This window comes from Scyliorhinus torazame, chromosome 13, assembly GCF_047496885.1.
Source record: "Scyliorhinus torazame isolate Kashiwa2021f chromosome 13, sScyTor2.1, whole genome shotgun sequence".
Taxonomy (NCBI): domain Eukaryota; kingdom Metazoa; phylum Chordata; class Chondrichthyes; order Carcharhiniformes; family Scyliorhinidae; genus Scyliorhinus; species Scyliorhinus torazame.
In genome coordinates, this window is record NC_092719.1 from 183,100,219 (window position 1) to 183,127,331 (window position 27,113).

At 47.1% G+C, this 27,113-nt stretch overlaps 1 long non-coding RNA gene across 2 annotated transcripts in view; it reads right to left on the reverse strand.

Moving 5' to 3' along the window:
* The window catches only part of LOC140387748 (uncharacterized), a 96,446-nt gene that overhangs the window by 11,793 nt on the left and 57,540 nt on the right, over positions 1 to 27,113 (reverse strand). Inside the window, exons 1-3 of one of the 2 annotated variants that reach the window (XR_011933997.1) lie at positions 22,540 to 22,714; positions 13,336 to 13,452; positions 13,094 to 13,250 (exon numbers count right to left, since the gene is read on the reverse strand). This is a non-coding gene — a long non-coding RNA (uncharacterized lncRNA). Of the gene's footprint in view, positions 1 to 13,093; positions 13,251 to 13,335; positions 13,453 to 22,539; positions 22,715 to 27,113 lie in introns of those variants that run through there. The other variant, XR_011933998.1, reaches the window with a different exon arrangement.

Here is a 27,113-nt window from a genome sequence, read left to right on the forward strand (position 1 = left end):
GGTTGAATGTCTTGTTAAGAGGAAAAAGGAGACTTATGTAAGGCTGAGGAAACAAGGTTCAGACAGGGCGTTGGAGGGATACAGGATAGCCAGGAGGGAACTGAAGAAAGGGATTAGGAGAGCTAAGAGAGGGCATGACCAATCTTTGGCGGGTAGGATCAAGGAAAACCCCAAGGCCTTTTACACATATGTGAGAAATATGAGAATGACTAGAGTGAGGGTAGGTCCGATCAAGGACAGTAGCGGGAGATTGTGTATTGAGTCTGAAGAGATAGGAGAGGTCTTGAACGAGTACTTTTCGTCTGTATTTACAAATGAGAGGGGCCATATTGTTGGAGAGGACAGTGTGAAACAGACTGGTAAGCTCGAGGAAATACTTGTTAGGAAGGAAGATGTGTTGGGCATTTTGAAAAACTTGAGGATAGACAAGTCCCCCGGGCCTGACGGGATATATCCAAGGATTCTATGGGAAGCAAGAGATTCAATTGCAGAGCCGTTGGCAATGATCTTTTCGTCCTCACTGTTAACAGGGGTGGTACCAGGGGATTGGAGGATGGTGAATGTCGTGCTCCTGTTCAAAAAAGGGAATAGGGATAACCCTGGGAATTACAGGCCAGTTAGTCTTACTTCGGTGGTAGGCAAAGTCATGGAAAGGGTACTGAAGGATAGGATTTCTGAGCATCTGGAAAGACATTGCTTGATTAGGGATAGTCAGCACGGATTTGTGAGGGGTAGGTCTTGCCTTACAAGTCTTATTGAATTCTTTGAGGAGGTGACCAAGCATGTGGATGAAGGTAAAGCAGTGGATGTAGTGTACATGGATTTTAGTAAGGCATTTGATAAGGTTCCCCATGGTAGGCTTCTGCAGAAAGTAAGGAGGCATGGGATAGTGGGAAATTTGGCCAGTTGGATAACGAACTGGCTAACCGATAGAAGTCAGAGAGTGGTGGTGGAGGGCGAATATTCAGCCTGGATCCCAGTTACCAGTGGCGTACCGCAGGGATCAGTTCTGGGTCCTCTACTGTTTGTGATTTTCATTAATGACTTGGATGAAGGAGTTGAAGGGTGGGTCAGTAAATTTGCAGACGATACGAAGATTGGTGGAGATGTGGATAGTGAGGAGGGCTGTTGTCGGCTGCAAAGAGACATAGATAGGATGCAGAGCTGGACTGAGAAGTGGCAGATGGAGTTTAACCCTGAAAAGTGTGAGGTTGTCCATTTTGGAAGGACAAATATGAATGCGGAATACAGGGTTAACGGTAGAGTTCTTGGCAATGTGGAGGAGCAGAGAGATCTTGGGGTCTATGTTCATACATCTTTGAAAGTTGCCACTCAAGTGGATAGAGCTGTGAAGAAGGCCTATGGTGTGCTAGCGTTCATTAACAGAGGGATTGAATTTAAGAGCCGTGAGGTGATGATGCAGCTGTACAAAACTTTGGTACGGCCACATTTGGAGTACTGTGTACAGTTCTGGTCGCCTCATTTTAGGAAAGATGTGGAAGCTTTGGAAAAGATGCAAAGGAGACTTACCAGGATGTTGCCTGGAATGGAGAGTAGGTCTTACGAGGAAAGGTCGAGGGTGCTAGGCCTTTTCTCGTTAGAACGGAGAAGGATGAGGGGCAACTTGATAGAGGTTTATAAGATGATCAGGGGAATAGATAGAGTAGACAGTCAGAGACTTTTTCCCCGGGTGGAACAAACCATTACAAGGGGACATAAATTTAAGGTGAATGGTGGAAGATATAGGGGGGATGTCAGAGGTAGGTTCTTTACCCAGAGAGTAGTGGGGACATGGAATGCAATACCTGTGGAAGTAGTTGAGTCGGAAACATTAGGGACCTTCAAGCAGCTATTGGATAGATACATGGATTACGGTAAAATGATATAGTGTAGATTTATTTGTTCTTAAGGGCAGCACGGTAGCATTGTGGATAGCACAATTGCTTCACAGCTCCAGGGTCCCAGGTTCGATTCCGGCTTGGGTCATTGTCTGTGCGGAGTCTGCTCATCCTCCCCGTGTCTGCGTGGGTTTCCTCCGGGTGCTCCGGTTTCCTCCCACAGTCCAAAGATGTGCATGTTAGGTGGATTAGCCATGATAAATTGCCCTTAGTGTAAAAAATTGCCCTTAGTGTTGGGTGGAGGTGTTGACTTTGGGTAGGGTGCTCTTTCCAAGAGCCGGTGCAGACTCATTGGGCCGAATGGCCTCGTTCTGCACTGTAAATTCAATGATAATCTATGATTAATCTCGGACAAAGGTTCGGCACAACATCGTGGGCTGAAGGGCCTGTTCTGTGCTGTATTTTTCTATGTTCTATGTTCTATGTTCTTCCAACTTCTTCCATCGGGCAGGAGATCCAGAAGTCTGAGAACACGCACGAACAGACTCAAAAACAGCTTCTTCCCCACAATCACCAGACTCCTAAATGACCCTCTTATGGACTGACCTCATTAACACTACACCCTGTATGCTTCATCCGATGCCAGTGCTTATGTAGTTACATTGTATATGTTGTGTTGCCCTATTATGTATTTTCTTTTATTCCCTTTTCTTCTCATGTACTTAATGATCTGTTGAGCTGCTCGCAGAAAAATACTTTTCACTGTACCTCAGTACACATGACAATAAACAAATCCAATCCAATCCAATCCAATAAATGATAACAATCAATTAGCTTTCCTAACTACTTGCTGTACCTGTATACTAACTAGCCTTTTGTGATTTGTGCACCAGGACACCAAAATCCCTCTGCACCTCAGGGCTCTGCAATCTCTCACCATTTAGTTAATATGCATCTTTTTTATTTTTACTGCCAAAATGGATCATTTCCCTTTTTCTCATATTATACTCCATTTGCCAGATCTTTGTCCTCTCACTTAGCCTATCTATATCTTTTTGTGTCACATTTTGAGGACATGCTCCTCAGATTTCTATCATCTTCTTGGTTCCTTGTGCAAGCGATCAATGATATGACCCAAGTAATTTTGGGCGTCTTGAAAAATTAACACTTTTCCTTTTTATCTCAGAGATTATGGCTTTGTAGACGTTCCAGTGTAACTCCCAAGTTCTTCAAGTGTTCTTGCTCACTTGAGCTGGTGATGAGAATGTCCTCTAGATATCATTGCACACCATTTAGCCCACTCAGAATTTGATCCATGTATCTTTGATAAAGAGTAGGTGGAAATGTTTTCCCCAATGGAGATTTCCTGCAGCGAATCAATCCTTTTTGCATCACGATGGTGAGTAACAATTGTGATTTTACAGCATTTGTAAATATACTTGTGATTGATCTATTTTACTAAATTTCTGGCCTCCAGAGAGTCCAGCAAGCAAATCTTCAGTCAACAGCAATGGTAAGTGGTCTGCGCACAATACCAAGTTAAAATCTCCATATATCCTTACTGAGCCATCTTGTTTTAGTACAGGAGCTATTGGTGTAGCCCAATCACTTGTAATAACTGGTTCAACGATTGTTGTCTAGACTAGTCTTTCTAGTTTTTCTTCAACTTTTGGCCTGGTGGCAAATGATACGGTTCTGATTTTGAGAAATTTTAGCATACTATTTGGTTTAATTTTGAGTTAGACTTCAACTCTGTCATTGAGCCCGGTGCGTTTTCGAACAACTTTCTATACTTTTCCAGAAGTTTATGTAGGTCATTCTTTGAATCAACCAGTTGATTCACCACTCCCAAGTTGAGTTTAATGTTTTCCAACCCTGCTCTACCAAATAAAGGAGAAAGGTTTCCCGGACAATGTGAAGAGGCAACTCTGCTGTTTGTCCATTTACTTCCACTTTTACCGTAATGTATCCTTTTAGTAGTACTTTAGTGGACCTCTTCTATGTAGAACAAAGAATGAACAAAGAAAAGTTTCTTTCGTTTCTGGAACATACCTCTTCATTCACCTGAGGAAGGAGCAGCGTTCCGAAAGCTAGTGACATCGAAACAAACCTGTTGGACTTTAACCTGGTGTTGTAAGACTTCTTACCAAGCTCAACCCAGTCCAGCGCCGGCATCTCCACATCAAAGAGAAGTACAGCACAGGAACAGGCCCTTCGGCCCTCCAAGCCTGCGCCGACCATGCTGCCCGTCTAAACTAAAATCTTCTTCATTTCTGGGGTCCGTATCTCTCTATTTCCATCCTATTCATGTATTTGTCAAGATGTCCCTTAAACGTCACTATCGTCCCTGCTTCCACCACCTCCTCTGGCAGCGGGTTCCAGGCACCCACTACCCTCTGTACATTGATGTACATCCATAGGATAACATTTGATGGTCTTAATGGTAGTTGCTTTAACTTCTGCTTACGGATTGTCTCCGGTATCAATCAGGGCGGCACAGTGGCACAGTGGTTGGTACTGTTGCCTCACAGCGGCAGGGAAGCGAGTTCAATTCCAGCCTTGAGTGACTGTCTGTGCGGAATCTGCACATTCTCCCCGTGCCTGCATGGGTTTCCTCCGGGTGCTCCAGTTTCCTCCCACAAGTCACGAAAGACGTGCCTTAGGTGAATTGTACATTGTGAATTCTCCCTCAGGGTACCCGAACAGCTGCCGGAATGTGGCAACTAGGGAGTTCCCACAGTAACTTCATTGCAGTTGTAATGTAAGCCTACTTGTGACACTAATAAAGATTATTATTATTATGTGCAGGTTAAATTGATTGTTCATGCTCAATTGCCCCTTATTGTCCAAAAGGTTTGATGGGGTTTAAAAAAATGAAAAATGAAAATCGCTTATTGTCACAAGTAGGCTTCAAATGAAGTTACTGTGAAAAGCCCCTAGTCGCGATATTCCGGCGCCTGTTCGGGGAGGCTGGTACGGGGATAGAGTGAGGGCACGGGCCTAGGTAGGGTGCTCTTTCAGAGGGTCAGTGCAGACTTGATGGACCTCCTTCTGCACTGTAGGGATTCTAAGGTTTAACCTTGCTGTTACCATTTTAATAAAATAATGTTTATTAACTTAAAAGAAAAATGATGTGGAGATGCCGGCGTTGGACTGGGGTGAGCACAGTACGAAGTCTTAGAACACCAGGTTAAAGTCCAACAGGTTTGTTTCGATGTCACTAGCTTTCGGAGCGCTGCTCCTTCCTCAGGTGAATGAAGAGGTCTGTTCCAGAAACATATATACAGACAAATTCAAAGATGTCAAACAATGCTTGGAATGCGAGCATTAGCAGGTGATTAAATCTTTACAGATCCAGAGATGGGGTAACCCCAGGTTAAAGAGGTGTGAATTGTGTCAAGCCAGGACAGTTGGTAGGATTTCGCAGGCCAGATGGTGGGGGATGAATGTAATGCAACATGAATCCCAGGTCCCGGTTGAGGCCGCACTCATGTGTGCGGTACTTGGCTATAAGTTTCTGCTCGGCGATTCTGCGTTGTCGCGCATCCTGAAGGCCGCCTTGGAGAATGCTTACCCGGAGATTAGAGGCTGAATGCCCTTGATTGCTGAAGTGTTCCCCGACTGGAAGGGAACATTCCTGCCTGGTGATTGTCGCGCGATGTCCGTTCATTCGTTGTCGCAGCGTCTGCATGGTCTCGCCAATGTACCACGCTTCAGGACATCCTTTCCTGCAGCGTATGAGGTAGACAACGTTGGCCGAGTCGCACGAGTATGTACCGCGTACCTGGTGGGTGGTGTTCTCACGTGTAATGGTGGTATCCATGTCGATGATCTGGCACATCTTGCAGAGATTGCCATGGCAGGGTTGTGTGGTGGTGTGGTCACTGTTCTGAGGACTGGGTAGTTTGCTGCAAACAATGGTTTGTTTGAGGTTGCGCGGTTGTTTGAAGGCAAGTAGTGGGGATGTGGGGATGACCTTGGCAAGCTGTTCATCTTCATCAATGATGTGTTGAAGGCTGTGAAGAAGATGTCGTAGTTTCTCCGCTCCGGGAAAGTACTGGACGACGAAGGGTATTCTGTCGGTTGTGTCCCATGTTTGTCTTCTGAGGAGGTCGGTGCGGTTTTTCGCTGTGGCGCATTGGAACTGTCGATCGATGAGTCGAGTGCCATATCCCATTCGTATGAGGGCATCTTTCAACGTCTGTAGATTTCTGTTATGCTCCTCCTCATCTGAGCAGATCCTATATAAACAGAGAGCTTGTCCATAGGGGATGGCTTCTTTAATGTGTTTAGAGTGGAAGCTGGAGAAGTGGAGCATCGTGAGGTTATCCGTGGGTTTGCGGTAAAGCGAAGTGCTGAGGTGACCGTCCTTGATGGAGCCGAGTGTGTCCAAGAATGCAACTGATTTTGGAGAGTAGTCCATGGTGAGTCTGATGGTTGGATGGAACTTATTAATGTCATTGTGTGGTCGTTTCAGTGATTTTTCGCCGTGGGTCCAAAGGAAAAATATGTCATCGATGTATCTGGTGTATAACGTCGGTTGAAGGTCCTCTGCGGTGAGGAGGTCCTGTTCAAACTTGTGCATGAAGATGTTGGCGTATTGGGGTGCGGATTTGGTCCCCATGGCTGTTCCGTGCGTCTGGATGAAGAACTTGTTGTCGAAGGTGAAGACGTTGTGATCCAGAATGAAGCGGATGAGTTGCAGAATTGCGTCTGGAGATTGGCAGTTGTTGGTGTTGAGTACTGAGGCTGTTGCAGCAATGCCGTCGTCATGGGGGATGCTGGTGTAGAGTGCCGAGACGTCCATTGTGACGAGGAATGTTCCTGGTTCAAGTGGTCCATGGTTGCTGAGTTTCTGTAGGAAGTCCGTCGTGTCGCGACAGAAGCTGGGCGTACCTTGTACGATGGGTTTCAAGATGCCCTCGATGTAGCCAGAGAGGTTCTCACACAGGGTCCCATTGCCTGAAACGATAGGGCGGCCTGGTGTGTTGGCCTTATGTATTTTCGGGAGGCAATAGAGAGAGTTAAAAGAAACACACAAAAAAGGCCACAATACAAAACAAGGGTACACTTAACTACAATAATATCTACACACACAGAGTATATTCTGGAGTTAACCCTGTTTCCATCTAACTATATTCCTGAACTCTGAGAAAAGCCCCATATTCCAAGTCAACATCCCATCCCATAACTCCATAAGGTGAATCCAACAACTAGGTACCACCCATGAGTCATCCTTAAGTTTTGGAAGCCTTTCTTCGGCTCAGCGTAGTGTTTCTATGAGGTTTTCTTGGAAGTGAGAATTCTGTGCTCTGGGAGAGTTCCACTTTACAGCTAGGTGTGGCTACGTCCATGACTGCTTACCAGCTAATGTCCTCTCCTCCACTCTGACAAACTAATCGCCTACTTTTATCCTTTTGATCTCCTATCTAAATCATTCGCCTTGAACCAGGCTTTTAGCATATAAGTGTGAATTGTATTCTTATATCTCCACTTTGAACTCTCCTCTACAGATTAACACCTAAAATTCTATATTCCATTGTTCCTCACTTCACTAAAGTAAACACATGTTTCTTTGCTGCTAAACTAATTCACATATCAAAAACCCTCCAGACTTATCAGTTCCCATTTTATCCAATTCTTTACTTTAATTTATCCAAAATTTCATTAATCTTTATTTTATTCAATTCTTTAATCTTCATTTTACTCAAAGATCTTGATACTTTCTTTACATCATCATGTGTGCGGTATTGTTTCCTTGGTTTCACATTAACCCTTTCAGTCCAGAACACCCTGATACGACATTCATAAACCACTGTTTACTCCACATTCACTTCACTTAATGCATCCTAGAAGCTCCTGGACTTCTTTGCCATTATGCTGCCCCACCACATCCCTCCCTTCCACCAGCCCACCAGACCAAAACTTCCTCTAAAGTTCTTTCTTTCAAGTCCTGAGTTTTTTCCTGTCACATATCCTCTCACACTATCCCTGAGCTCATCTTGTCCATGAGATCCAGCTCCTGTTCATTTTACCCCATTGCAACTAAAATCCCCACTGTTTAACCTCTCCTCCTGATCGGCATATGGATCTATCTCTCTCTTCAGGTGACGATTTGCTGCTCATCTCTTATTCATGCCTTTGTTACCTCTAGATTTGACTATCCTAGAGACCGCATGGCTGATCTCCCACAGAATATCCAAAACTCTGCTGCCCATGCCCTAACTCGCAACATGTTCCATTCACTGCCAACCTTATTTTCGCTGACCTACATTGGTTCCAGATCAAGAAATGTCTTTGTTTTAAAATTCTCATCCTTGTTTTTAACAGCTTCCATGGACTCCCTTGTTCCTCCCTCTGTAATCGCCTTTGCCCTACCAACCCTCCAAGTTACCTGATTCATCTAATTCTGGCCTCCTGTGCATCCCTGATTTTTATCGCTCCACGTTGATGGCCATCATTCTGGCCCTAAGCTCTGGTGTCCATCCCATGTACCTCTTGCCTCTCCATCTCACATTCCTCTACTATGACACTCTTTAAAACCTACCGTTTTGACCAAACATTTGATCATCTGATTTAAGGGGCGGGATTCTCCAACCCCCCGCCGGGTCGGAGAATCGCCGGGGGCTGGCGTGAATCTCGCCCCCGCCGGTTGCCGAATTCTCCGGCACCGGATATTCGGCGGGGGCGGGAATCGCGCCGCGCCGGTTGGTGGCCCCCCCCCCCCACCCCACCCCCACCCCCCCCCGGCGATTCTCCGGCCCTGATGGGCCGAATTCGTGCTGCTGGAATGCCTGTCCCGCCGGCGTGGATTAAACCACCTCTCTTACCGGCGGGACTAGGCGGCGCGGGCGGGATCCGGGGTCCTGGGGGGTGCGCAGGGCGATCTGGCCCCGGGGGGTACCCCCACGGTGGCCTGGCTCATGATTGGGGCCCACCGATCCGCGGGCGGGCCTGTGCCGTGGGGGCACTCTTTTCCCCCTCCACTGCGCATGGGCGGGGATGCCGTGAGCGGCCGCTGACGCTCCCGCGCATGCGCCGCCCAGCAAAGTCAGTTTCGCGCCAGCTGGCGGGGCACCAAAGGCCTTTCCCGCCAGCTGGCGGGGTGGAAATCAGTCCAGCGCGGGCCTAGCCCCTCAAGGTTAGGGCTCGGCCGCTCAAGATGCGGAGGATTCCGCACCTTTGTGGCGGCGCGATGCCGGACTGATTCGCGCCGTTTTTGGCGCCGGTCGGCGGACATCGCGCCGATTGCGGAGAATTCCAACCAAGATCTCCACACGTGGCTTAGTGCCATTTTGACTTTCATAATACACCGATGAAATATCTTGGGTTGTTTTATTACATTAAAGATGTTATGTAAACGGACGGCACGGTGGTGCATTGGTTAGCACTGCTTCCTCACAGCGCCGACATCCCAGGTTCGATCCCGGCTCTGGGTCACTGTCCGTGTGGAGTTTGCACATTCATAGAACATAGAACATAGAACGATACAGTGCAGTACAGGCCCTTCGGCCCACGATGTTGCACCGACATGGGAAGTCAAAAAACAAAAGCCATCTAACCTACACTATGCCATTATCATCCATATGCTTATCCAATAAATGTTTTAATGCCCTCAATGTTGGCGAGTTCACTACTGTTGCAGGTAGGGCATTCCACGACCTCACCACACGTTAGGTAAAGAACCTACCTCTGACCTCTGTCCTATATCTATTACCCCTCAGTTTAAGGCTATGTCCCCTAGTGCTAGCCATTTCCATCTGCGGGAGAAGGCTCTCACTGTCCACCCTATCTAACCCCCTGATCATTTTGTATGCCTCTATTAAGTCTCCTCTTAACCTTATTCTCTCTAACGAAAACAACCTCAAGTCCATCAGCCTTTCCTCATAAGATTTTCCCTCCATACCAGGCAACATCCTGGTAAATCTCCTCTGCACCCGTTCCAAAGCTTCCACGTCCTTCCTATAATGAGGTGACCAGAACTGTACGCAATACTCCAAATGCGGCCGTACCAGAGTTTTGTACAGCTGCAACATGACCTCATGACTTCTTCACATAGGCCTTCTTCACAACCCTATCAACCTGGGTGGCAACTTTCAGGGATCTATGTACATGGACACTGAGATCCCTCTGCTGATCCACACTTCCAAGAATTTTACCATTAGCCAAATATTCCGCATTCCTGTTATTCCTTCCAAAGTGAATCACCTCACACTTCTCTACATTAAACTCCATTTGCCACCTCTCAGCCCAGCTCTGCAGCTTATCTATGTCCCTCTGTAACCTGCAACATCCTTCCGCACTGTCGACAACACCACTGACTTTAGTGTTGTCTGCAAATTTACTCACCTACCCTTCTGCGCCCTCCTCTAGGTCATTTATAAAAATAACGAACAGCAACGGCCCCAGAACCGATCCTTGTGGTACGCCACTTGTAACTGAACTCCATTCTGAACATTTCCCATCAACCACCACCATCTGTCTTCTTTCAGCTGCCAATTTCTGATCCACATCTCTAAATCACCCTCAATCTTCAGCCTCCGTATATTCTGCAATAGCCTACCGTGGGGAACCTTATCAAAAGCTTTACTGAAATCCATATACACCACATCAACTGCTCTACCCTCGTCTATCTGTTCAGTCACCTTCTCAAAGAACTCGATAAGGTTTGTGAGGCATGACCTAACCTTCACAAAGCCATGCTGACTATCCCTAATCATATTATTCCTATCTAGATGATTATAAATCTTGTCTCTTATAATCCCCTCCAAGACTTTACCCACAACAGACGTGAGGCTCACCGGTCTACAGTTGCCGGGGTTGTCTCTACTCCCCTTCTTGAACAAAGGAACCACATTTGCTATACTCCAGTCCTCTGGCACTATTCCTGTAGCCAATGATGACATAAAAATCAAAGCCAAAGGCTCAGCAATCTCTTCCCTGGCTTCCCAGAGAATCCTCGGATAAATCCCATCGGGCCCCGGGGACTTATCTATTTTCAGCCTGTCCATAATTGCCAACACCTCTTCCCTACGTACCTCAATGCCATCCATTCTAATAGCCTGGGTCTCAGCATTCTCCTCCACAACATTCTCTTTTTCCTGAGTGAATACTGACGAAAAATATTCATTTAGTATCTCGCCTATCTCTTCAGACTCCACACACAACTTCCCATCCCTGGCCTTGACTGGCCCTACTCTTACCCTAGTCATTCTTTTGTTCCTGACATACCTATAGAAAGCTTTTGGGTTTTCCTTGATCCTACCTGCCAAATACTTCTCATGTCCCCTCCTTGCTCGTCTTAGCTCTCTCTTTAGATCCTTCCTCGCTACCTTGTAACTATCAAGCGCCCCAACTGAAACTTCACACCTCATTTTCACATAGGCGTCCTTCTTCCTCTTAACAAGAGATTCCACTTCTTTGGTAAACCACGGTTCCCTCGCTCGACGCCTTCCTCCCTGCCTGACCGGTACGTACTTATCAAGAACACGCAGTAGCTGTTCCTTGAACAAGCTCCACATATCCAGTGTGCCCAACACTTGCAGCCTACTTCTCCAACCTACCCCTCCCAAGTCATGTCTAATGGCATCATAATTGCCCTTCCCCCAGCTATAACTCTTGCCCTGCAGGGTATACTTATCCCTTTCCATCACTAACGTAAACGTCACCGAATTGTGGTCACTGTCACCAAAGTGCTCACCTACCTCCAAATCTAACACCTGGCCTGGTTCTTTACCCAAAACCAAATCCAATGTGGCCTCGCCTCTTGTTGGCCTGTCAAATATTGTGTCAGGAAACCCTCCTGCACACATTGTACAAAAAAACGACCCATCTAAAGTCCTCGAACTATATCTTTTCCAGTCAATATTTGGAAAGTTAAAGTCTCCCATAATAATTACCCTGTTACTTTCGCTCTTATCCAGAATCATCTTCGCCATCCTTTCCTCTACATCCCTAGAACTATTTGGAGGCCTATAGAAAACTCCCAACAGGGTGACCTCTCCTTTCCTGTTTCTAACCTCAGCCCATACTACCTCGGAAGAAGAGTCCCCATCTAGCATCCTCTCCGCCACCGTAATACTGTTCTTGACAGCGCCACACCTCCCCCTCTTTTGCCTCCTTCTCTAAGCTTACTAAAACACCTAAACACTGGCCCCTCTTGCGAAGTCAAATCTGTGCTCCTGACCTCTATACTCTCAATCTCCCATGCCCTAAAACTACAATCCAGGTTCCCATGCCCCTGCTGCATTAGTTTAAACCCTCCCCCAAAGAGCACTAACAAATCTCCCCCCCAGGATATTTGTGCCCCTCAAGTTCAGATGTAGACCATCCTGTCTATAGAGGTCCCACCTTCCCCAGAAAGAGCCCCAGTTATCCAGAAATCTGAATCCCTCCCGCCTGCACCATCCCTGTAGCCACGTGTTTAATTGCTCTCTCTCCCTATTCCTCATCTCATTATCACGTGGCACGGACAACAACCCAGAGATAACAACTCTGTTTGTTCTCGTTCTGAGCTTCCATCCTAGCTCCCTGAAAGCCTGCCTGACATCCTTGTCCCCTTTCCTACCTATGTCATTAGTGCCAATGTGGACCACGACTTGGGGCTGCTCCCCCTCCCCCTCCCCCTTAAGGACCCGGAAAACACGATCCGAGCCATCACGTACCCTTGCACCTGGGAGGCAACATACCAAATGAGAGTCTCTCTCGTTCCCACAAAATCTCCTATCTGTGCCCCTGACTATCGAGTCCCCAATTACTAATGCTCTGCTCCTCTCCCCCCTTCCCTTCTGAGCAACAGGGACAGACTCCGTGCCAGAGGCCCGTACCCCATGGCTTACCCCTGGTAAATCCCCCCCCACAAGTATCCAAAGTGGTATACTTGTTACTCAGGGGAACGACCGCAGGGGGTCCCTGCACTGACTGCTTCTTCCCAGTCCCTCTTACAGTTACCCATCTATCTCCAATCTTTGGTGTAACTAATTCCCTGAAGCTGCTATCTATGACCCCCTCTGCCTCCCGAATGATCCGAAGTTCATCCAACTCCAGCTCCAGTTCCCTAACTTGGTCTTGGAGGAGCTGGAGATGGCTGCACTTCCTGCAGGTAAAATCAGCAGGGACACTAACGGCATCCCTCACCTCAAACATCCTGCAGGAGGAACATTGCACTCCCTTCCCTGCCATCCCTCTAACTTCCAACCAAGATCTGATTATTAAATAATTTTTTTAAAAAATAATAATGTAAATATGGCACTTACCTCACACCAATGGGTCTTATTATTAGGTTAGAGGAGGAGGGTGGGTGGGAGACACTACACGTGTTTCCTCTCCACCAGAATTTATTGGTGGGGGGGTGGCCTTCCCAGAAGTCCGTGGGTCGAACTTCCGGTTCCGGGGCGAACTTCCGGTTCCCGCCTTATATAAAAAATAAAATAAAAAATGACACAGAAAAGAAGAACAGAAACCGGACCGGGTAAGTGTTTTTAAAGCAAATACTCACCTCCCGACAGGCCCCAGCACGCCGCTCCCGCCGAAATTCTCTCCATGTCTGCATGAGTCTCACCCCCACAAACCAAAAGATGTGCAGGGTAGGTGGCTTGGGCACGCTAAATTTCCCCTTAATTGGAAAAATAAATTGGTACTCTAAATTTATTTTAAAAAACAAGCTATATAAATATGAGTTGAAGTTGTTCCTAAAGTTGTAATAGGATGTCAATTTACATACATTCTTGAGGCCCCCTTCCACTTTAGGTGTACGCCTCACCCGTCTGGAGTGCTGACTGGGTTGCATTAGAGTATTAAAGTGAGAGTTTGGTGACTGAGGGAGTTAGGTGAGGAGGGAGTAAGGCGCTCCTTTCATTTCATTTCCTACATTCCTTAAAGAGCGTTAAGAGAGCTGGGAGTTTACAGAGAGTGCAGCTGACTGGAGCAGAGTCGGAGAGCGGAGTTCCAGCTGGTTCACAGGGCAGCTACATTCTGTAAGGTAAGAGTTGTTTGTTTGGGGGGTTTTTAATTTTAATTTTTAATTTTTGTGTTTGTTTTTTGGGGACAGCAAGATATCATTGTATCATTTAGCTGAATCGCCAATTTTAGAGGGTTCTTGGGAGAGTAGCAGCAGTACATACATTTTTTTTTAAGGGCCTAACTGGTGTTTAATCTTTTTTTCCCCCTTTAAATCTATTTGGGAATTCAGATCCGAGGATATGGAGGCTAGGGCAGTTGCATGCTCCTCCTGTAGGATGTGGGTGCTGAAGGATACCACCGGTGCCCCCGCTGACTACACCTGCGGGAAATGCACCCAACTCCAGCTCCTCAGAGTCTGCGTTAGGGAACTGGAGCTGGAGCTGGATGAACTTCGGACCATCCGGGAGGCAGAGGGGGTGTAGAGAAGAGTTACAGGGAGGTAGCCACACACAAGGTGCAGGACAAGAGTAGCTGGGTTACAGTCAGGGTAAGGAAAAGGACTGGGCAGACAGTGCAGGGATCCCTTGTGGCCGTTCCCCTGCAAAACAAGTATACCGTTTTGGATGCTGTTTGGGGGACGATGACCTGCCGGGGGAAGGCCCTAGCGGCCAGGTCTCTGGCACTGAGCCTGGCTCTGTGGCGCAGAAGGGAAGGGGGGAGAATAGAAAAGCAATAGTGATAGGAGACTCAATGGTTAGGGGAACGGATAGGAGATTCTGTGATCGCGAACGAGACTCCCGGAAGGTATGTTACCTCCAGGGAAGGTATGGTGCCAGGGCCAGGGATGTCTCGGATCGAGTCTACAGGATTCTTAAGGAGGAGGGGGAGCAACCTGAAGTCGTGGTGCACATAGGCACCAACGACATAGCTAAGAAAAGGGATGAGGATCTAAAAAGTGATTTTATGGAATTAGGTTGGAAGCTAAAGAGCAGGACAAGCAGAGTACTGATCTCAGGATTGCTACCGGTGCCATGTGCAAGTGTGCTAGAAACAGAGAGCGAGTGCAGCTGAACACGTGGCTACAGGGCTGGTGCAGGAGGGAAGGCTTCAGATATGTGGATCATTGAGATATCCTCTGGGGAAGGTGGGACCTGTACATGAAGGACAGATTGCACCTAAACTGGAGGGGCACCAATATCCAGGGTGGGAGGTTTGCTAGAGCTCTTCGGGAGGGTTTAAACTAGTTTGGCAAGGGGATGGGAACCAGAGCTATGGATCAGAGGATAGGGTAGCTGTTGAACAGGCAGAAATAGTATGCAGCGAGTCTGAGAGGAAGGATAGACAGTTGATAGGGCAAAGTTGCACTCAGTGGAATGGGTTAAAGTGTGTCTGTTTCAATGCAAGGAGTGTCAGAAATAAGGGAGATGAACTTAGAGCATGGATCAGTACTTGGAACTACAATGTTATGGCCATTACGAAGACATGGATTTCACAGAGGCAGGAATGGTTGTTAGATGTTCCGGGGTTTAGATGTTTTCAGAAGAATAGGGAGGGAGGTAAAAGAGGAGGGGGAGTAGCACTGTTAATTAGGGAGTGCACCACAGCTGCAGAAAAGGAGGTAGTTGAGGAGGGTTTGTCTACTGAGTCAGTATGGGTGGAAGTCAGAAACAAGAAAGGAGCAGTCACTTTATTGGGAGTTTTCTATAGACCCCCCCAATAGCAGCAGAGAGATAGAGGAACAGATTGGGTGGCAGATCTTGGAAAGGTGCAGAAGTAACAGAGTTGTTGTCATGGGTGACTTCAACTTCCCTAATATTGACTGGAACCTCCTTACTGCAAATGGTTTGGATGGAGCAGATTTTGTCAGGTGTGGACAGGAAGGATTCCTGACTCAATATGTAGATAGGCCGACTAGGGGGCAGGCCATATTGGACTTGTGCTCAGCAACAAACCAGGCCAGGTGTCAGATGTCTCGGTGGGAGAGCATTTCGGTGACAGTGACTACAACTCCTTGACCTTTATCATAGTCATGGAGAGGGATAGGAATAGGCAGTATGGGAAGGTATTTAATTGGGGGAGGGGAAATTATACTGCTATTATATAGGAGCTGAGGAGCATAAAGTGGGAAGAATTGTTCTTGGGGAAATGCATAACAGTAATGTGGAGATTGTTTAAGGAGCACTTGCTGTGAGTGCTGAATAGTTTTGTCCCACTGAGATGAGGAAGGAATACTAAGGTGAAGGAGCCTTGGATGACAAGAGAAGTGGAGTTTCTAATCAAGAGGAAGAAGGAAGCTTACATAAGGTTGAGGAAGCAGTCATCTGGCAGGGCTCTAGAGGGTTACAAGGTAGCCAGGAAGGAACTCAAAAATGGACTGAGGAGAGGTAGAAGGGGGCATGAAAAAGCCCTGGTGGGAAGAATTAGGGAAAACCCCAAAGCGTTCTACACTTATGTGAGAAATAAGAGGATGATCAGGGTGAGATTAGGGCGGATCAGGGATAGTGGAGGGAACTTGTGCCTAGGGTCTGAGGAGATGGGGAGACCCTAAATGAATATTTTGCTTCAGTATTCCCTAGAGAGAGGGACTTTGTTGCTCATGAAAACAGTGTGAATCAGGTTAATAGACTTGAACAGGTTGATATTAAGAAGGAGGAAGTGCTGGAAACTTTGAAAAGCATCAAGATAGATAAGTCCCCTTACTGCGGGAAGCGAGGGAGAAGATTGCTGCGCCATTGGCGATGATCTTTGCGTCCTCACTCTTCACTGGAGTAGTACCGGATGATTGGAGGGAGGCGAATGTTGTTCCCCTGTTCAAGAAAGGGAATAGGGAAATCCCTGGAAATTACAGATCCATCAGTCTTACGTCTGTGGTGAGCAAAATATTCGAAAGGATTCTGAGAGATGGGATTTATCATTGTTTAGAAAAACATAGTTTGATTAAAGATAGTCAGCATGGCTTTGTGAGGGGAAGGTCATGCCTCACAAGCCTCATTGAACTCTTTGGGGATGTGACGAGGCACATTGATGGTGGTCGGGCAGTGGATGTGGTGTATATGGATTTCAATAAGGTATTTGATAAGGTTCCCCATGGTAGGCTCATTCAGAAAGTTAGGGGGCATGGGATACAGGGAAATTTGGCTGTCTGGATACAGAATTGGCTAGCCAAAAGAAGACAGCGAGTGGTAATGGATAGGAAGTATTCCGCCTGGAGGTCGGTGACCAGTGGTGTCCTACAGGAATCTGTTCTGGGACCTCTGCTCTTTGTGGTTTTTATAAATGACTTGGATGAGGTAGTGGAAGGGTGGGTTAGTAAGTTTGCCGATGACATGAAGGTTGGGGGAGTTGTAGATAGTGTTGAGGGCTGTTGGAGGATACAGCAGGACATTGACAGGATGCAGAGCTGGGTTGAGAAGTGGCAGATGGAGTTCAACCTGTATAAATACGAAGTGAATAATTTTGGAAGGTCGAATTTGAATGCTGAATACAGGGTTAAAGGCAGGATTCTTGGAAGTGTGGAAGAACAGATGGATCTTGGGGTCCACGTACACAGATGCCTTAAAGTTGCCACCTAGGGTTATAGGGTTGTTAAGAAGACATATGGTGTGCTGGCTTTCATTAACAGGAGGATTGAGTTTAAGAGCCGTGAGGTTTTGCTGCAGCTTTATAAAACTCCAGTTAAACCACACTTGGAATATTGTGTCCAGTTCTGGTCGCCTCATTATAGGAAGGATGTGGATGCTTTGGAGAGGGTACAGAGGAGATTTACTAGGATGCTGCCTAGTCTTATGAATAAAGGTTGAGGGAGCTCGGGCTTTTCTCACTGGAGCGAAGAAGGAAGAGAGGTGACTTGCTAGAGGTGTACAAGGTGATGAGAGGCATGGATAGAGTGGATAGCCAGAGACTTTTCCCCAGGGCGGAAATGGTTGTCACGAGGGGACATAATTTTAAGGTGATTGGAGGAAGGTATAGGGGAGATGTCAGAGGTAGGTTCTTTGCACAGACAGTGGTGAGTGCGTGGAATGCACTGCCAGCAGAGGTGGTGGAGTCAGAGTCATTAGGGACTTTTAAGCGACTCTTGGACAGACACATGGACAGCAGTAAATTGAAGGGGTGTAGGTTAGGTTGATCTTAGATTAGGATAAATGGTCGGCACAACATTGTGGGCCGAAGGGCCTGTAATGTGCTGTACTGTTCTATGTTCTATGTCTGCAGAATCCTTCAGGTTAAAATGGGGAAAAATAGTTAAAAATCGAGATCCGAGTTGGTATTCAACCTACCGGATTTTATCTGCTGCCTCGTTTTCTGATGGGCAGCCGGGTTTAAAGTCAGCCTGAACAATGGTATTTGGTTAACATACACCCGGGGACAGGACATTGACAGGATGCAGAGCTGGGCTGAGAAGTGGCAGATGGAGTTCAACCTAGATAAATATGAAGTGATTAATTTTGGAAGGTCGAATTTGAAAGCTGCATACAGGGTTAAAGGCAGGATTCTTGGAAGTGTGGAGGAATACTTAGAAACTGCTGTTCATCTCATGGCGCCGAGCTCCCAGGTTCGATCCCGGCTGTGGGTCACTGTCCGTGTGGAGTTTGCACATTTTCCCCATGTTTGCGTGGATTTCACCCCCACAACCCAAAAAGATGTGAAGGGTAGGTGAATTGGACACACTAAATTGCCCCTTAATTACAAAAAATGAATTGGGTACTCTAAATTTATATATAAAAAAAGAACTGCTGTTCATCTTAATTGTTGAATGGTGAAAAAGAAACGATCTGATCATATTTCTGCAGTAAAATTGTTTTAAAATGTTCCTCCTGTTGCGTTCGAGTTGGGTGTACCACAACTGAGATCTTTCTACATGTGAACTATGTGGTTGTGGGGGAGTAATCACAGTTTTTACTGTTCAAGAAAGATGTTTGAAGAGATTTTTTTTCAAAAATTGTCTGTACTCCTAACCAAACGTTCTTGCATGCTTGGTGTCAATAAAATATGTTACACATTAATTAAATGTCAGCACATTTTTCAGACCATGAAAGACAAGGGGTTCTTCAAAGAGAAACAAACCAATAAATTAACATACACTTTAAATCTACTACTTTTAGTGCAGTACGATTTGTGAAAATGCAGCAACTGGTTAATTGGTTTGCATTAAAAAGGCACATGTGCCGAATTAAAATGTGTTTACTCTGATGTTACAACAGACTGAAACTTTTTCCCAGAGAGCTCATATAAAATATCTTAAATTCTGGCTGATTGTCTGGTCTGCTAGCCACACATCGCTCTATTCAAATTCATGAAGTACTTCAGTAATCAGGACTATTTGTATTCAGCTACAGGATGCAGACATCGATGTCAAAGAACAAAGAACAAAGAAAAGTACAGCACAGGAACAGGCCCTTGGGCCCTCCAAGCCTGCGCCGACCATGCTGCCCGTCTAAACTAAAATCTTCTACACTTCCGGGGTCCGTATCCCACGATTCCCATCCTATTCATGTATTTGTCAAGATGCCCCTTAAATGTCACTATCGTCCCTGGTTCCAACACCTCCTCCGGCAGTGGGTTCCAGGCACCCACTACCCTCTGTGTAAAAAACTTGCCTTGTACATCTCCTCCAAATCTTGTCCCTCACACCTTAAACCTATGCCCCCTAGTAATAGACCCCCCTTCCCTGAGGGGAAAAGGTCTCTGACTATCCACCCTGTCTATGCCCCTCATCATTTTGTAGACCTCTTGGTCGCCCCTCAACCTCCGTTGTTCAAGTGAGAACAAACCGAGTTTATTCAACCTCTCCTCATAGCTAATGCACCCCATACCAGGCAACATCCTGGTAAATCTCTTCTGCGCCCTCTCTAAAGCCTCCACATCCTTCTGGTAGTGTGGGGACCAGAATTGAACACTATACTCCAAGTGTGGCCTAACTAAGGTTCTATACAGCTGCAACATGACTTGCCAATTCTTATACTCAATGCCCCGGCCAATGAAGGCAAGCATGCCATATGCCTTCTTGGCTACCTTCTCCACCTGTGTTGCCCCTTTCAGTGACCTGTGGACCTGTACACCTAGATCTCTCTGACTGTCAATACTCTTGAAGGTTCTACCATTCACTGTATATTCCCTACCTGTATTAGACCTTCCAACATGCATTACCTCACATTTGTCCGGATTAAACTCCTTCTGCCATCTCTCCGCCCAAGTCTCCAAACGATCTAAATCCTGCTGCATCCTCTGACAGTCCTCATCGCTATCCGCAATTCCACCAACCTTTGTATCATCCACAAACTTACTAATCAGACCAGTTACATTTTCCTCCAAATCGTTTATATATACTACGAACAGCAAAGGTCCCCGCACTGATCCCTGCGGAACACCACTAGTCACAGCCCTCCAATCAGAAAAGCACCCTTCCATTGCTACTCTCTGCCTTCTATGACCTAGGTAAGACGTCTTACAACACCAGGTTAAAGTCCAACAGATTTGTTTTAAATCACTAGCTTTAGGAGCACTGCTCCTTCCTCTTACTGTGCTCACCCTATTCCAATGCCGGCATCTCCACTTCTATGACCTTGCCAGTTCTGTATCCATCTTGCCAGCTCACCTCTGACTTCACCTTTTGTACCAGTCTGCCATGGGGGACCTCATTAAAGGCCTTTCTGAAGTCCATATAAACAACATCCACTGCCATACCTGCATCAGTCATATTTGTGACCTCCTCGAAAAACTCTATCAAGTTAGTGAGACACGACCTCCCCTTCACAAAACCGTGTTGCCTCACGCTAATACGTCCACTTGCTTCCAAATGGGAGTAGATCCTGTCTCAAACAATTCTCTCCAGTAATTTCCCTACCACTGACGTAAGGCTCACCGGATTATCCTGTAGTTCCCTGGATTACCCTTGCTACCCTTCTTAAACAAAGGAACGGGACTTCCGGTTGCGGCTATGCGGAGCTAAGCCGCACGAATCGGCAGCTCCCGCGAAGACGGACTTTCGGGCTCGATAGAAGAGCCCCAACGGAACTTTTCACACAGCCAACCCGTGGGGAAGAGAGGAGAGAGGTCCCCCACTAACCTGTATGGACCGGACCCGCAGCGAAACGGCCAAAAAACCGGCACTGGAGCAGCGGGAGAAGAAGGGTAAAACAAACAAAATGGTGGCGGCCGGGGACAAAGAAGAGCTGCTTAAACAAAGGAACAACATTGGCTATTCTCCAATCCTCCGGGACATCACCTGAAGACAGTGAGGATCCAAAGATTTCTGTCAAGGTCTCAGCAATTTCCTCTCTTGCCTCCTTCAGTATTCTGGGGTAGATCCCATCAGACCCTGGGGACTTATCTACCTTAATATTTTTCAAGACGCCCAACTCCTCATCTTTTGGGACCTCAATGTGACCCAGGCTCTCTACACACCCTTCGCCAGACTCAACATCCACCAATTCCTTGTCTTTGGTGAATACTGATGCAAAGTATTCATTTAGTACCTCGCCCATTTCCCCTGGCTCCACACATAGATTCCCTCCCCTGTCCTTCAGTGGGCCAACCCTTTCCCTGGCTATCCTCTTGCTTTTTATGTACGTGTAAAATGCCTTCGGATTTTCCTTAACCCTATTTGCCAATGACTTTTCGCGACCCCTTTTAGCCCTCCTCACTCCTTGCTTAAGTTCCTTCCTACTTTCCTTATATTCCACACAGGCTTCGTCTGTTCCCAGCCTTCTAACCCTGACAAATGCCTCCTTTTTCTTTTTGACGAGGCCTACAATATCTCTCGTTATCCAAGGTTCCCGAAATGTATCCTTCTTACTCACAGGAACATGCCAGTCCTGAATTCCTTTCAACTGACATTTGAAAGCCTCCCACATGTCAGATGTTGATTTACCCTCAAACATCCGCCCCCAATCTAGGTTCTTCAGTTCCCGCCTAATATTGTTATAATTAGCCTTCCCCCAATTTAGCACATTTACTCTAGGACCACTCTTATCCTTGTCCACCAGCACTTTAAAACTTACTGAATTGTGGTCACTGTTCCCGAAATGCTCCCCTACTGAAACTTCTACCACCTGGCCGGGTTCATTCCCCAATACCAGGTCCAGTACAGCCCCTTTCCTAGTTGGACTATCTACATATTGTTTTAAAAAGCCCTCCTGGATGCTCCTTACAAACTCTGCCCCGTCCAAGCCCCTGGCACTAAGTGAGGCCCAGTCAATATTGGGGATATTAAAGTCTCCCATCGCAACAACCCTGTTGCTTTTAATCCTTTCCAAAATCTGTCTACCTATCTGCTGCTCTATCTCCCGCTGGCTGTTTGGAGGCCTGTAGTAAACCCCCAACAATGTGACTGCACCCTTCTTATTCCTGATCTCTATCTACCCATGTAGCCTCGCTGCCCTCTGAGGTGTCCTCCCGCAGTACAGCTGTGATATTCTCCCTAACCAGTAGCTCACCTCCTGCACCCCTTTTACATCCCCCTCTATCCCGCCTGAAACATCTAAATCCTGGAACGTTTAGCTGCCAATCCTGTCCTTCCCTCAACCAGGTCTCTGTAATGGCAACAACATCATAGTTCCAAGTACTAATCCAAGCTCTAAGTTAATCTGCCTTACCTGTTATACTTCTTGCATTAAAACATATGCACTTCAAGCCACCAGTCTATGCTGTTTTCAGCAACATCTCCCTGTCTGCTCTTCCTCAGAGCCATACTGGTCCTATTCCCTAGTTCTCCGTCAATCTTTTCACCTTCTGACCTATTTCTCCGGTATCCACCCCCCAGCCATACTGGTTTAAACAATAAGTCAAGGTCAGGACTTACTGTCATCCATAAGGTGAGAAGGTGATGGTGAGCTACCTGCTTGAATCATTGTGGTACGCAAGGTGTAGATGCACTCACAATACTGTTAGGAAGGTGGCTTCAGCACTTTGACCCAGTGAAGATGAAGGAAGGACAATATATTTCCAAATGGATGGTGTGTGACTTGGAACCATGATATGACATTGTGGAGGATCTGTATGTGTGAACAAAGTGATTTTTAATATAAGTGCGATATTGCAATGGTAACTTATCTCTACCAGTGCCCAGGTTCACCTGTGCCCATTAGGTGCCGACTGTTTCTTGCTCCTCCTTACCCTCCTGCTACGCCTAGGTAAATCCACAGCTGACTTCCGCCCTCTGTGCCTGAGATGACCTTGGCGGGTATACCCTGGAGGCCTGGACCTAACTTTGGGCTGCCCGGGCATTTCAGTGCTGCTCTCCTCAGTGAGCTGGGCTGGAGTTGTGTTGCTCACGGGAGAGGGGTGTCAGATGGACTGGACACCCCTAGGATCTCCTGGGTAGAAGGCCCTGAGTTACATTCCTACCTATCCTCTTTCCTTTGTGTGACCCGGGGCCCTTGGACTCTTCCATTGGATAGAGGAGCAGCTGGAGTGAGATCCAGAAACTCCACCTTCCCCTGACATTCTTGGATTCACACTAGTGCCTGCACCATGCTGTTGAAGCCCTGTACCATGGAGCTCACTCCCTCAGCCATGGAGGTCATGAGCTGAACCATGGAGTGAACATCACCTGCCATGGAGTGCACTTCCGGAACCAAGGTCTCCATTGCTGACGCCACCCTCGCAGTGTTAGCCTCATTGCGTTTAAGCGATGGTACCATCTTCACGGACAGAAGGTGATGTGACTCCTCCAGTTGGCCATGCAGTCCATGGAGGAGGGATGCTGTAATCCCTTCCTGATGCTTGCGACACTGCCTTTGTACCCCCAGGAGCTCTGGGACGACCGGACCCAGGGGACAGAGGTGCAGCAGCGTCCTAGGCTGTGGAATCCCTCGGAGTGCCCAATCCCTGGGACATTCCTTTCTCCGCCTGCTATGGATCTTCAGCTTTGCAATGCTCACCAGTGATTGACCAAGAAGCCTGTTAATACCACTGAGATGTGGGTATCTGCACTGGTGGAGGGTGCTGGTGACGCCTCCACGATGCTTCCCTTTGTGACGTCTCCCTCGCAGCTGTTCTTCTCTGTGGTGACCAGAAGGCATGAGGATGATCTGGGCAGTTGACTTTTTGACCTACACGGGAAGCGAGATGGCATTCGTGCATCACAGGGGAGGATTGATGGGTGAAAGTTAACTCATGCTAGGCTTGCATCATGGCTGCATGACCTAATGGTGCTCACTTTCTTCTGCTACTCTCACCTCACCCTCCGCACACATGCTGCTCATCGACTGTCAGCTCAGGGGCTCTGTCTTCAAAGGGAGTGAGGGTTCTCAGATCGGGCATGGCTCTGGCAGGCTGTGCCTGCTCTCGCAGGCCATACTCGAGTTTGTCCTGCAATGAGACAGATGGGGAAAGTGTAGGCAGGAGTCCTGCCGGGTCAGATGGTGATGAAGGCTTGCATGCATGGTACGTAAGTGGGATTGGGGCTGTGAGGAGCAGAGGGATAATGAGGAGGGGGGTCTGTGGGGGCATGACAATTGTGGGGAATCCATGAGGTGGCTGGGAGAGAGGTCACCGTGGAGGTGTAATGGGTGCATGAAGCGGTGCAGCAGAAGACATTAGGAGGTGGAATTACCCTGGCTCCACGAAGGGAATTTATCTTTTTCCAGCACTGTTGCCCCTTCTTCTTATGGAGCGAGCTGGCACTCGCTAAAGCTGCCACTGCCTCCCAGGTGGGGGTGGTGAGCTTGCTTGATGGACGTCTCTGTGTTTTCGCTGACAGAGGATGTCACACCTCTGCTCCACACCATCTAGGAATTTGGTGAGCGATTTCTCCGTGAGGTGAGAGTGACTGCCCTTGACCTCAAGGCAGCATTTGACCAGGTATGGCATCAAGGAGCCTTAGCTAAACTGGAGTCAATAGGAATCATGGGAAAACTCCCTGCTGGTCGGAGTCATATCTGGCACAAAGGAAGATGGTTGTGGTGTTTGGAGGTCAATCATCTCAGCTCCAGGACATCACTGTAGGAGTTCCTCAGGGTAGTGTCCTAGGCCCAACCATCTTCAGCTGCTTCATCAATGACCACCCTTCCATCATAAGGTCAGAAGTGGGGATGTTTGCGGATGACTGCACATTTGTTCAGCACCATTTGCGACTCCTCAGACAATGAAGCAGTCCATGTCCAAATGAAGCAAGACCTGGACAATATCCAGGCTTGGGCTGACAAGTGACAAGTTACATTCATGCCACACAAGTGCCAGGCAATGACCATCTCCTACAAGAGGAGATCTAACTATCACCCCTTGGCATTCAATGGCAATACCATCACTGAATCCCCCACAATCAACAGGGTTATTGTTGATCAGAATCTGAACTGGACTAGCCAGACTAATATTGTGGCAGGTTAAAGGCTAGGAATCCTACGGTGAGTAACTCACCGCCTGACCCCCCAAAGTCTGTCCGCCATCTACAAGGCACAAGTCAGGAGTGTAATGGATTATTCTTCACTTGCCTGGATGAGTGCAGCTCCAACAACAACACTCAAGAAGCTCAACACCATCCAGGACAAAGCAGCCCGCTTGTTTGCTCCCCTGGATTGGACTTGGAACAAGTGCTGGGGATGGGTACAAAAACAGCACCTTGCTGATTGCAGAGATGAAGTTTTCCCAGGGCCATCAGAGGCAAGCTATAGAGCGTGGCGTGAATCACTTGGGGAAAAAAATCTGTTGAAGAGGCAGAATATTCGGTCAGGTCTCCCACCGTCAGCACCAGCAGGATTCTGCCTGGTTTTCTCACCGGAACCCACACTTTGGAAAAATATGGTAAGGTTCCGCCTAATGGTTTATCCATTGAAACATACTTTACTTCAATTATTTTCTTTTCACAATCAAAGGATTTCCTGTTTTTTAGTTTTTGCAGAAACTTAAATCAGCTTCTTTTCACACAAATGCTGAAAACATTCCAGTTGAACTGGAATATATATTTTTGCATAATGTTAAGAATGCATGAAGACGTGTAAGAATGAACAATTCATCAACACATCATCACTAATCTTATCAGTAAATCGTAAAAGCTTCCTTTGACTAACACTTCTCTAAAAGCTGGCGTTGTCAGCTACAGATTTAACCCGGGCCTCTGAGAAACACAGAGCAGGAGACTGAAAGGAGTTCCCAAGCCAAATGAGGAAAACAACATAAAATATTCGGACAGACGTGTTCCGAACTTGTAAAAGATGTAAAGGTCTAACCCCAGGTCGCATGATTAATTTACAAAAATCATGTGTAAATCAAAAGCAGCGCAAAATGAAGACCCCCTTACCTCACAGATCCGCCTCTAATTTGCTGCCAATCTTAAAGCAGCCATTTTCTTTATTCTTATATCTGGTCAAATTGTATTGCTAAACTGTGCTTACTAATACTCTATCAATTCAATTGTTGCTTATTATTCAGTAAATATTGAAATAATGGTAAATTTGGAAAGAATATATTGAGTGTTAGCATTCACATTAGGGCAGCCTCGTACTTTATCGGTCCTTCTAATTGAACTGTGGAATTAATGGCGCATAATGCTATCAAAATACATTTCTTGGATTTATAGGGTAGAGAATAGATGTTACTAAAGGTAAAGCAGGTCATTTCGCAGAGCATTATTCTGGCTGTCTTGTAAAAACAAAATAGGCTATTATTTTAAGTTGGGCGGATTCTTTCTGTGGAAACTAATGTTGCACCATTGCAGGGGAGGAAGGCAGAAGCTGACCTGCTCAGACAGGGATAGGGTCCTTGGGGCAACATTCTGCTGGTGCCAGTAAATTAACAGGTGGCCCCACGGGCTGTTAACCAGTTCAGGGCAGCAGCTCTCTCCCAAGAGCTGACAATTGAATCAGTGGGTCGGCAACTTAGTAGCCATAGTCATTGCTTCTAGCACGGGCAATGCTGAGGCTGCATCAATACCGAGGCACCCTTGAAGACACCCGTTTGTTAAGGGAGGCCAGGATCAGGAAGACAGACTTCAGTGGCCAGAGTTGCTCATTGTGGTAGTGGTGCCTTGGGAACTGGAGGTAAATAGAGATCCATTTGGCTGCTCAGTGGGCAGCCATGCCAGTAAGATTCCCGCCATTGGGAATATGCCTACCGACTGACTGGTATCCTCAATGAGCGCTTCATGGAGGATGGCGAACTGACCATCTCGCACAGAGAAAACTATGAAAATTAAGAAAAACCCATGGGATCCAAAGGAGTGGGGGGATGGGACGGGGGGGGGGGGGGGCGAAGGGCTTGGGGGAGTGCTGCAGGAGCAGTGAGAGTGGGGTTGCGGGAGGTGGATACCAGAGCTGTGAGATTGGGGGAGGTGGAGGCTGCAAGAGCGGAGAGTGGTGGAGGTGGGGGGTGGGGATGGGGTGGAGGTGAAGGTGGAGGTAGGGATGGGGGGTGGAAGTGAAGGTGGAGGTGGTGGGG